The sequence below is a fragment of the Magnolia sinica genome, chromosome 19 (genome assembly GCF_029962835.1).
Source record: "Magnolia sinica isolate HGM2019 chromosome 19, MsV1, whole genome shotgun sequence".
Taxonomy (NCBI): Eukaryota; Viridiplantae; Streptophyta; class Magnoliopsida; order Magnoliales; family Magnoliaceae; genus Magnolia; species Magnolia sinica.
This window is the reverse complement of record NC_080591.1, coordinates 14,754,369-14,767,319: the sequence shown is the minus strand read 5'-3', so window position 1 is coordinate 14,767,319 and position 12,951 is coordinate 14,754,369.

Sequence of the window (12,951 nt, the reverse complement as noted above, 5' to 3'; positions counted from 1 at the left end):
CTTACTATTTTTGGCCAAAAGCCATGAAATCTAGTAGAAATTATGATCATCTATAAATAATAAGTTTATTATTTATATTAAGTTATGATTTTAGAGAGTTTGAATTAAAGTTTGATTATGAAACTTCTTCCTAAGTTTGATATCTCTATATAAAGGACTATGAATTCATTTTTATCATCAATCATGTTATATTTTTATTAGATTTTATTTCTTGACCTAGTGGATTTGAGAAATTTATGTGAATAGTACAAATAAATTCCATGAATTTGGAGTAATTATCATCGATGAAGAGAGTGCTAGACCTCATCACGTCCACCCCTGCGTCATCTCAAATCCGGGTCTAGCTTTTGAGGACCCAATCAAGTTTAGGTCAAAGTCCACGTTAGATAAAGGCATTCACATGATTGGGTCCACTCGAATGGATGGATTAGATCATACCCAAGTGTGCCATTTTGACGAATGCACAGTGTGGATATGACTTAGTAAACCTCATTTCATTGATAAAATAGTTAGGATCCGTACTCTTGTTCTGGTGATAGACTCTCAGGACTTGAAATCCCACTAGGGCGTGAGTGTGTAGGGTTGTGTGAAAAAATAAAAATTAAAAAAGAAATTAAATTAATTTTTTTCCTAAAATAGTTATTTTATACAAGAGACAAAAGAGGTTGTTACATACACATGTGGACTCGACCCACGTATGCAAGATCCAGGCCATGTGTCAGGTGGGGCTACCCCAAGAACATGCAATGTCCAAAAATAGGCCGGTCGAGCTGTTAGGTGGAACACGCGTGTGCAATGATGCTATTGATGGTCTTCTTTCTCTATAATTCCATTTTTTATACTAATGTGGTGGATCTGATAAGGGAATATCAGATTAATGGGCCATGGCATCTTTCACCGTCGGATGACGTATGCAATGCTGGCAGTAGCCACAGCCGTTCATCTCCTCAATCATTCTCCGCATGAATATCTTGAAATGGACTGACATTTTTTGTTTTTACTTGGAAGGAAGCAAGGGTTGGTAGTGGATGCACGTCATCGTCGTCGGATTGGCTTGAAACAATAAATGCCAAGCGGACGCGGTTTGGCTTGTGACCCCAACACCAGCCGGCTAGCAGGTGTCAAAGCTCTGCGGAACCCATCATGATGTATGTGTTTTATCCATGCCGTCCATCCATTTTTACAGCTCATTTTAGGGCATGAGCGTAAAACTGATGCAGATCTAAATCTCACACTATAGGAAACAGTGGGGATTGAATGCTTACTATTGAAAACATTATGAGGGCGACAGGTGTTTTGTATCAACCTAATATTTGGGTTTTCCTTTCATCCATGTCTGTGTGACCTTATCAACTGGTTGGATGGCAAATAAACATTACAGTGGGCCCTAGAAAGATTTTAACGATCTACGTTCAATCCGAACTGTTTTCTTAACGGTGTACGTTCAATCCGAACTGTTTTCCTATGGTGTGGTTCACCTGATATTTGGATCTGCCTGGTATTTGTGCTCATGCTTTAAAATAAGCTCAGAAAATGGATGAACAACATGGATAAAAGACAAATAATAATGGGCTTACGGAGCTTTGACGCCATCTAACACCAGTTAGATGGCTGGTGCTGGGCCGCATGGATGCCGAACAGTATGTGGTCCAATCAAATCCCACCACATCAAGCTACTATGAAAGTTGGTAGTGTTAGGCTGAGAACATGGTCCAATCAAATCTCACCATGTCATGCAACTATGAAGGTCATCCATCAGATCAATGGTCTGAATGGCATGGCCCCACTGTCACGGACTGAAGCTGGGATGCAGATTTCATGCCAATGCCTTCCTGCAATGGCTGAAGCCCACCACGATGTTTTATGAGAAATCCATAGCATCTATCTGCTTTTACAAATCATTTTAAGATATGAGACAAAAAATGAAACAGATATAAAACTTAAGTTGGCTTCAAGTCACAAAACATTGAGGATTAAATGTTTGCCCTGTTGAAATGTTCATAGGCCCATAGAAATTTTGGATCAAGCTAATATTTTTGTGCTTTCAGTTAATACCAGTAGGAATGATCTTATGAACAGTATAGGTGGCATATAAGCATTAGGGTGGATCCCAAGGAGGTTCAATGGTAGGCATTTCCCTACACCTTATTTTTTGTTGTGTGGACTATTTGAGTCTTGGATATGCCTAATTTTTTGTCCCATGTCCTGAAATGATCCAACGAAATGGATAAACGAGGTAAATTTCTCACAAACATCATGGTGGGCCTACATAGCTTTTTGCATGAGCTTCCTACTAAAGGCTTTCATAGGAAATTCCCATCCCGGAAACTATAGAGTTTGGGACCTGTGGCAGTGCGTATATGTTCAACCTGTCAATAAGGGTTGCCCCACCATGAAAATTCGATGCCCTTAAATTAAGGCTAATTGGACCATTAGGTAGGCCACAACAAAGAAAACAATAAACCATTGCCCAAAAACCTCCAAGTCACATGGGGATCCATATTTGGCTCAAATTCAATCTTTGTATGATATGTATTTGGTGGGTGTGCTAGAGCTGAATGCAGCTCGGATAAAACTGAATGCCTTGTGACCCCAAATGCTGAATTGACTATGAGACTGAGTTCCATGTACTTGGCTGTCTATCCATCAACTATGTAAAAAAAGTTTAGGCAATTTGTGAAAGGGTTCATCCTTTCGATGAGTTCTTTTTCCCTTTATAGTGAAAGAACTTTCAACTAGGCATGTACAGTTCAATGATACCACAACATTAATAAGAGGAAATGACCTAAGCTGAACGTATTGTACTGATATTTATACAATTGCTTGCAATCAATGTGGAAATAAATAAAAATAAAAATAAAATGGATAACTAATGGCAAGTCATTTGTCACTAGGTAAGACGCCAAAGCTTCGCATGCAAGATGATAACCGGGCATGATGGTATGTTCGTTGTTTAGTTGGGCTTCATAGGCGAGACAATCACAGTTATCAGTATTAGATAGCGGATGAATCTTCAACGGTCTATTCATCGTATGGTTGGGCTTCCTAGGTGAGATGATCATGTTTAAACAATGGTCTATTCATAATCTAGAATCGCCAGGGGTGTAATCGAGCTAAACCGAGTCGGGCTGGCCTTAGCTCGACTCGACTCGGCCACTAGCTGACCTCAGCTCGAACTTGGCTCGGCTCGGTCATCGAGCCTGATAGGTCAGCTCAATTCGGTTCGGTCAACAACTCGGGCAGTTTGGGCCGAGTTCGAGCCAAGATCGAGTCAAGTCTGTCTGTGTGGCATTTCCACAAACACCTAGACTACACCTTCAAAATCCCACAATCTGTAAAATAGCAGCAAAGGTTTTTCAGGTATTTTATCAAATACCTTCCAAGTAACATAAAAATCTAGAAAAAAAGGGTTTTTATTTCATATACATACCTTCCTTGCCACCAACTACACTTCGTTGAGTCATTTCATTAAACATTTGGTGAGCAACATCAATATCAAAGTAACCGAGTCATCGAATTGGTTCGATCTGAGTTCGATTCGAGCTAGATTCGATCTAAATTGAGTCGAGCTGGGGCCAGCTTGAACTTGGCTCAAGCTCATTTTCGAGCTCAAAACATTAGCTCGACTCGGCTCAAACTCAACTTCGAACTGAGTCGAATCGAGCTTTTTCGAGTCGAGTCGAGCTAGCTAACTGAGCTAGCTCGGTTCGTGTACACCCCTAAGAATCGCACTTTGTAGGAAAGACGGTTGGTGGGGTGGCAGTTTGTTCGTCACTTGGAACTAAACTTCATATGCAAGGTAGTTGTAGCTAACAATTACATGTTTGTCACTTGGGGCTACTTGTAGGTGAGACTATCATGATTTATCTGTCTGCTTGTTGTTCGACTAGGCTTCATAGGTGATATTGCCATAGTAAGATGATGGTTGTCTATTCATTATAGATTCGAGCTTCATAGGCAAGACAACCAACGGAATTACTAAGCATGTAGGTAAGAAAGCTCCGATGGCCTTTTGTTCAGAATTTAAGGATCTTTCTAGTGGTCTAGCAGTGTAATCATGGATATAGTTGGATGGATAAACAATTTAATCAGTCAATGCTTTCTACAGTATTACATTGGCCAACGGTGGTGTTAAATCGAGACTAAGCTAAACTTCCTAAATTAAGATAAGCATCCATAAGGGACGAAAGATAGGCATTATTCCACTGGATGAGAGAGTTGGGTTGGATTGACATGGGAACGGAGTTCTTCGTTATTTGCTTTATCTATAAGCACATAAGGAAGTTGGTAGAGAATTGTATACGGGACCAATCTCCATAATTTTCTCTTAATTAATTGGCTAATTAGCAAACGTGGTTGAATATGCTTCTACCTTAAAGATGATTTCTCATGATTTTCGTGCTTCCAACCAATTAATGACAAGTGTAGCCAATCATGTTCCGCCATTTGTCTTGGAGTATATCATCGCCAACTAGCTATTCAATTGCAAATACTATATTAAGTCATTACATAAGCTATAACCTTTTATATTTTATCACGTGTCTATGAGATACTTGCATGCTTTTGGTCTACTTGGCTGTCTAAAACATGTCCTCCGAATCTTAATCTCCCATGATTTATTTTTTTTCGATTATTTTAGATGTAAGAATCTCATCCTCGGCTTCTATATGGCGGTACATGTTGCCACATGTCAGCTTTCTAACCGTCTAATTTTATGATGTTAAATTAATTGTAACTATGTTGGTGTGCATCATTATGGGGAGTACCATTTTCATGGGGGGGTGATCCTTTTGGACGGGTCAAATGTAACACACACCCCTATGGGCCCTACACCCAATAGGTCACTTCCACTTCAAAGGGGCCCAACCTCACTTTTAAAATCAACAACTTTAGTACACAATTTATCTATCGGATGGTATGCATGTGCAAGCATGGCAATCTAGATTATTCAAATCAAAGTCAGTGTAGCTTTAGGATAAAATTCAAGATCTGACAATCGTAACCATACAACTGATGCCCATAAAATGGATTATCAGAAGGAAATCGTTAGTGGTTCAAACTTAATGGGTTAAATCAGACGGTTCAGATCATCTAACCATATAGATTTTCATAATATAATCCATTGGCAATTGTCCCACACTCTCAACGGTCCAAAATTGAAATACACGCGTGCTAATTTTAGGTGGGTGTTTTGCTACACCTTAACAACATGCTGCCTCTGATAGCACTAGCACCCTTGACAAAATGAAATACAAGAAAAAAAAAAAAAAACAAAAAGAACTGAGGGCCCTTAGGTTGCATGGAACCGAAATCCATGGGAAAGAAAAACAATGTTGTACCATATTTCTAGCCATTCCTATAATAGTTAATCAGGGAATAACATGAGTCATTACATAGGAATATATAGTATGCTAAAAGATTTTAAAAAATATTTGGAGCACTTTTTATGAAAGCATAGCTGGTGTTGAGCTAGATTGTATATGTTATTTGATGATAGGGCACGATCTAAAAATTCAAAGGATAGAAAACGATCGAGATAAGAAAAATAGTAGAAGAATACAAAGAGGGAGAAGGATATGAAAGACTAACTTGACAATGATTTAGTTATCATAATGCTGAAGTAAAGAACAAAATTAGATACATAGTATCTGTGTAACAGGAAAGCTTATGAATAGAAGAGAAAATTAAAAGAACAATTCGTCTCATTCCAACCAAATAAACCAATTAGTTTATCTTTCATTATCATAACTTTAGCTCTATCTTAAGAGTTGCGATGATCTTTAGTGGTAATCTTTAGCTGTAATACAAGTTTATGCTATTACGCTAAACTATTTTTATTTCAATACAAACAATTCTTCATTAAAAAAGGCTTATTACGATATCGCCTTATGGTTGATTGTAACTATTTTCTTTTTGTATCATTGTTTTATATTGTCTGGTATACAAAAAGTCCATTTATACGAAAGGCAAAGTGCAACTCATCTTCGGAGGAAGAACCCTACCCTTCGAGAGTCGCCTGATCATCTTGTAAGAATCTTATGCGAGTGGCTGAATAGGCGACCGATTTTCTCATGTCTCAGTCATATACAATCACGTTCGACGTATCTGCCTATCTTGGCGTTTGGGGTCAAAGTTGTTCAGTTTGAATCGAGCTGCATAATTGGTTCTAGCACCCCCCACACTACACATGACCAAAAACAAAACAAGGGCTAACAAGCAATTATGGTCAGAAAAAAAAAGGAAAGATTTTCCACAACATCCTTGATTTAGCTTGAAAGACTAAAATGGGACATGGAATGCGTTCACCAAGTGCCGACATAAATTTTGTCCGTCATCATGTGCATATATCAGACATGGAATCTACAATAAAATAGCAAAATCATCATTTCACGTAGGAATATTTGTACTATTTGTAAGAATTCTATATAGTGAGCCTTATTGATCAACAATTTGGATTATCCTATAGGTTGGATAATGTGATCGGGTGCACTAGCAGGCCCCACTAAGTGGTGATACATCCAGAAATTCGTGTAAGGGATGGTGTGCTGCTAGTGTGATATGCACACAGTAGCGTAAGGGAATTGAGATTCCCAATTTCATGTGGAGCCTTTCAGGGAGAAGAGTTTTGATGGGTTTCAAACTCCTCTATCCTCCCTAGTATAAAATTAGAGCTGGATCCCCAATCCAACACCATGATAGAAGCTAAATCCCATCGTGCCTTCTCTAAAGAGTTGTAAAGGAAAGGAAGATCCCGACATCTGAATTCAACTATCAGCATCCGAATTCTACAATAATGGGGTCATAGATAAGTAAGCTATCTCTCATCTCCATATCCACTGCATAGCAAGGTCCTTCGGCGATTCTGCAAATAAGACCCAACATTATTTACAAACGCCCCATGCCTAACATAAACACGTGGTGCTTTTTATTAATGGTGATTAGAGGTGCATGCTGGCACCCAGTTGCACAATTCACGTTTGCCAAAATGGGTAAATTCCTATGGTAAGAGAATCCAGGGAGACAAAACTTACATTCGTTGTGGTGCCAACCATGGAAATTTCGAATTTCCACGGAAGGCCTTTTCATAATTGATCATTTCAGTGCATCCAAACCACTCCTAACAAGACAAATGAAGCTCCAGTGAATAAAAATAAAATAAAAATACTAATTTAAAACTTTGATTATGCTCCTTAATTGAAGGAATATCATGTGGCTAATATACTCTCGTCGCATACAATATTCTATTTAATGAGATTCTTGTCCACTCCAATTGGGATAGAGATGAGACTTTAGGTTTGCTAGAATACATTCAACATTGGGACAGGATATCCGGAACTTCCGCCCTTGGATCAGGTACTTTCAATGGTCTAAAAAATATGTGTGGATTGGAATGCAAGAAATAACTCAATTAAAATATTTCAATACTTCGATTATTTAAAGATTAAAAATACTTGCCATAATTAAAGAAAAAGAATTAAATTATCAAACATCTGAACTATTCTAATATAAGTGTTTTTATTTTTGGCTCTACACCCTGGATATGGACCATAATAGTAGGCCATTTAAGATAAATGATCCAGTGATCCTAGAGCAGGATAAGTTACGGTGTTCCTAGTTGTAGAGGGATTAGTGCGCAATTCCCATCGATCAATCTGAACCGCCCATTTGGTCCCCAACTCACAGTTTTGGGTTAGAATGCAAAAATCACATCTATTAACTGATCCAAACCATGCAAAACTCGGCCTTCTCTTTTGCAGCCATCCATTTCCAAGCCATGGTTGGGGGACTTAGGATCATTAGTCAAACACCTTCTTTGGAAGTAAAAGAAAACATGATCCTCCCCACCAAATGAATGATTAAAATTGATGGCCGGACCGATATTTTTATAAACAATAATTACCGTTCATTTTATAGGCTATTGATCACATGGTTAGAATTGTCTCATTAGTATGATTTTGCTCACTGCCCATGAAGTGTAGGATGCAGATAGAATGTTTGGACTGTCAATCTCTATGTAGCTAGGAATATTATAATAAATCATGTTGGAGTTGGAGAATTGGATTATTTCTCCCTAATTAAATAGGATTTCTAAATCTTCAATACCATATAGGAACATAGATCATGTGGGGTTACTGTTAGATAGTATTTTTCAAAAACCCATTTCAGGCCCTATCCATTGCACCATGTAGTGGACCACTGACACTTGATCACCATACATAAGAAAATACTTTTGGTCGGATGCAACTTAATATATAATTATATTACTGATATTGGTCCTGCACATCAGAATTTTGAAGTCTCCTAAAAATCATCCACAGTCACACACGTGTACAGGTTGGTTCATTTCATAGGTGCAACCATATGTGCAATATCCAAGACATCCGTCAGGTGGGTCCCACTACTTAGATGTTTTCAAAAAATAAAAATAAAAAATACTTGATATTAGAGACATGTAGGGTGGTAAGAAAAGTTCAGGCTAGTAGTTTTTTAGCCATATATTTATTTCATGAGGTGGAGTATGCCTGACTTGTGATGGATCAGATGTTGTGTCTATGTGCATGTTGACACATGTATGGCATGTACAGGAGTTGTTGGTGTGGGCCTGACAACCCCTTAATGGTTGATGAAAAGAAAAACCATAATCAACAGAGAGGAAAGTCCAAATATAATAACCTGAAACCAAACAAAAAAACCGTTAAAAATGAAATACAAAAGCAATGTTAAAAACTAGAAAAATAGTGACCAGGATAAATCATTTGACTACCATGTTGTGGCAAACCATGCCATTTTGCAAGAGAGTATTATAAGCGGATAAAGAAGCCATCTTCTGCACGTCAAGAAAATGTGATTGAGGAACCTAATATTATGGCTATGCTCATAGAGGTTAAGATGGTTCATGTAGAAATGTGTGATTATTGGTGGATCGACACAAGTGCCAGCACAAATGTGTGTTATGATTGCACATTGTTTAAGAATAATGAGGAGATTTCTTATGGCAAAAAAGTTCAAATGGGAAATGTTGTTACAACAAATGTAATTGGATAAGGAAATGTTGAACCTGTGTTTACCTCTGGGAAGATCGTTACTCTAGTTAATGTTCTTCGTATGACTGATATGCCTAAGAACCTTGTATGGTCTAAGGCAGGTTATTGATTCAGGCTAAATCACTGTGTGTGATTCATGTACAGTCTGCTTTAAAATAAATCTAATTTAAGACTTAGTTCACTAATTTATTATAGTCTAAACACGATTCGCTAAGTGAGGTTCATGATATTTTGTTACTGTTATTTATCCACGATAGCTCTTCTTTTTACCTAATTTTGTTTTGTTTAAAATAAGTGGGGGATTATTATATGTATTTCAATAAAACTTCGGTAGTTTGAAAAATCAAGTGTCTTTACTTGGTTTTTTGTCTTTTTCATGCTTTTCTTCAGTCCTATATCCGATAAAATATGAGATGAAAATGAGTTTATATATCTTTACCTAACATAGACTCTTATGAAGCGTTTTAAATTATGCCCAAGCCCGACCCGGTTGGAAAACCTTTAACTGGGCGTATGCGTGCGTGCACACCCACGTATACACCCATGAATGGGGTGCAATCAGACCCCAATTGGCCTGGATGGGCCTCATTGATTTGAGTCGTGGTGGTATGCACTTCAACCCAACAATTGTTCATATCATAGGCAATTTGTTCATGCCTACAACAACAATCTACGTTCTTAAACAACTTTATTTCTATTAAATATTTATTGTTTTCGGCATAAATTATTTATTTTCTAATCAAATTTGAAAAGTTTGACTTAGTAAGGATTGCAAATATAAAAAAACCTTCCTGTCAGGATAAAAAATGGCTGAAAATGAAAATTTCAAGTTCTACGAAACTGCACTTAGACAAAAGTGAGACGTGGGGAGCACCCATTCCAGGTTACCAAACGACCTACGCCCTAGGCTCCGAAAATGGTTGTCGATGGCAATTACGAAATTTCCAAGGAAACAGGGGCCAATTTCCCTGGCCAAGGAGCGCAATGGGACCGCAGGGAAAGAAAAGACGAAATGGATCATGCTTTTGCAGAGTGGTACTTCGCCAGCCCAGCCGCCATAATGCTGTCCTGCTCGGAGGCACACGTGCTGATTTCCACACGTGTGTAAGATCATGGCCGTTCACGTTGCTGTCTCCTCCAAAAGCGGATTGCATACTGAGTAAACTCTGTGGGCCCACCGTCATTAATGCATTTTATACACTCCATCCATCCATTCTAACGGAATTTTTTAGTGCTTTATCCTAATTTTTGAAGCATATTCAAAACTCAAGTGGACCACACCACAGGAAACAGTGTGAATTGAACGTCCACCGTTGAAAAGTTCTTGGAGCCACAGAAGTTTTAGATGAAGCTGATATTTGTGTTTTTCGTTCATCCATGTCTGTGTTATCTTATGAACAGGTTGGATGACAAATAAACATCACTGCGTGCCTTTGGTAGGTTTCAACGGTGGATATCACACTGTTTCCTGTGGTATGGTCTACTTGAGCTTTGGATATTCTTCAATTTTTGGATCAACCGTTAAAATGATATGGAAAAACGGATGGACGGCGTGGATAAACCACGCGCATTCATGGTGGGCCCAACGGAGTTTAGTCAGTACGATAATAGCGCATTGAGTAACTCTGTACGCAATCCGATTCCGTGTCCTCCATATATATCTCATCCGATGTACTACATGCAAAAAATAAATAAATAAATAGGTAAAAATATTTAAAATAAATAAATAAATAATCAAATTGGCTGTGTACGGGAGCCTTTCCATGCGCATGGTTACATTGACTTGTTGGCGTCCATATTACCTATCTGGACCGTCCATCAGGTCCAGACTGCTCTTCATCGGCTGCCTTGATAAAACGAATCCATCGGATGATTCAAACCATCCAGTCTGGCATGAGAGAAAATTGATGGACAAGATCATTTTCAGAGTATAGGGCCAGCAAAGGGTATTTAGGATCATTCAATTTCTGCAGCAGCAAAAAAAGAAAGTGGGCTGGACTTGATGGACGATCCAGATAAGTGATTTGGATGCCAATTATTCCAAATGTGATGGACGATCCAAAACCTGTGGCCCAAAAGAAGTTTTTAATGGTGAGTGTTCAATCATCACTGTTTCCTATGGTGTGGTCAACCTTAGATTTAGGTCTGCGAGCTGGAAAATGGATGGACGGAGTAGATAAAACACATACATAATCGTGGGGCCCACTCAGCACTCGCAAGGCTGGTATGCAATCCGCGTTCCCACCGACATTCCGTAGTGTGTACGTCGGAAAGTTATGTGGCTCCACGATGTATGTGTTATATCTACACCGACCATTCATCCATGATGTATGTGTTATATTTACATCATCCATTCATTTTGACAGCGGTTTCTGCCTAAGATGAGAAAAATGAAGAAGAAACAAAGCTCAAATGAACCACAAAACAGGAATAAAAAGACAAAGAAAAAGGAGACTGATACCCACCGTTAAAACTTTCCTATGGCCTATTAGGATGTTTATTTGCCATCCAATTTATTCATAAGGTCACGCAAACCTGGTTGAAGGGAAAGCAAAAATATCATACAATCTATTCATGAGGTCCCCAAGAAGTTTCAGTGGTGGACGCTTCAATCCCCACGGCTTTCTATGGTGTGGTTGACTTCAGCTTGGGATCTATATCTTTTTTGGGGTTATGCCGTAAAATGATATGGAAAAATGGATGGACGGTGTGGATATATCACACACATCATGGTGGAACCTATATAATTTTGCCAGTTCAACACATCAGGCAATCGGTCCCATACGTTGATCCCACCGGTCGATTACTCAATTGAGGAATCATCCCGTACATTGACTGACACATTAAGAATATAATATCAGTGAAAAGAAGTGGGCCACACCAAGACGATCTGGTATGCAAATCTGGCCGACTCACTCATTGCGTGGCTGCACTGCTGCACTGAATCATACGATTAGACGTTTTTTTTCTTCTCTTCCTTCTCTCTATGATTGGATGGTCATGATTAACCTTTGTAGATGGATAGAAATGGCTGTCCTGCATTTGATCATTCCCCATTCTCCTGATATTTTGTACATGGAATCTAGACTTTTGGGCTCACCTGATCAACGGATTGGATGTTGCATATCCGCACGTGGGGCAGCGAATGTTCCAGCTTGCTGGAACTGATCTTGAAAGTGAACTCGCGCGAGTGAACTTCCAACATCAAACGCACATCTCATCGAGGCAGAATGTAAAACGCTTGCGTACGTCGCGCGTTGGAGCCTACCGTAGTCACTTTCTCGAACTTTTGGGGGAGGGGGGTAAACTGAACCAAATCTGGACCGTACATCAGCTTTATTACCCATGCATTACCATTGATCGCAACAGATAAACTGGTTCAGTAGCCAGTGGGCTACTAAATAAAATTATGCCTAAAACCTCTAAATTCACTTTCCATTACTCATATGAGATTTTCGAATTGTTTTTGATATATCATTTTATCCGAATGATTCAATTTAGATGAATGGATTGGATGGCACATAAAACCCATGATGAGCCCTACACAGAACTAATGGTAAACGTTCCATCTCAAAATTTTCCTACAGTGTGTCCTTCATAAGTTATGGATGGTCATCATTTTTTAATAAAAAATATTCATATTAGGCGTCGTACCTGATGAACGGTTTGGATCTAAGGAAATTTTCATCTACCTGGATCTCAGTGCGCGAGGTGCCTTAAAGGAATGTACGCTCGCGCGGCTCGTGGCATAATCCGTCATCCATGGGCGGGAATAGGCCAAACCAAGGAGGCCAGTTTGAAAATGATATCCGCGGCCCCAATAAAAATCCAAGGGAGATTCGCGCGAGGAGATACAGAAGAGCCTATAATCGAGATACGAGAGAACCTGTCATTTGATGAAGAGATC